We start from the raw sequence: 263 nt of genomic DNA, 5'->3' as shown, positions 1-263 counted from the left end.
AAATCACCAGACGCCTCCCGATACGATATCGTCACTATACTTATGCCACAATACGATATTCTGCAATTTATTGCAATTTTTAACCTTTTTGCCAACTGATAATTTTTCTCAATTTCAAATGATGTCCCCAAAAGGAAACTCTGTCAACATCTGTTTTATCTAAATTATCTATCATTTCTCTGTTGGTTCATATCACTTCAATTTCATTGCTGCAAAATTGGATTGTTAAGCAGACAAACTGACCAACACATATATAATAAAAG

The sequence above is a fragment of the Etheostoma spectabile genome, chromosome 9 (assembly GCF_008692095.1).
Source record: "Etheostoma spectabile isolate EspeVRDwgs_2016 chromosome 9, UIUC_Espe_1.0, whole genome shotgun sequence".
NCBI lineage: Eukaryota > Metazoa > Chordata > Actinopteri > Perciformes > Percidae > Etheostoma > Etheostoma spectabile.
The sequence above is the reverse complement of the archived record's forward strand: the minus strand, read 5'-3'. Positions refer to the sequence as shown.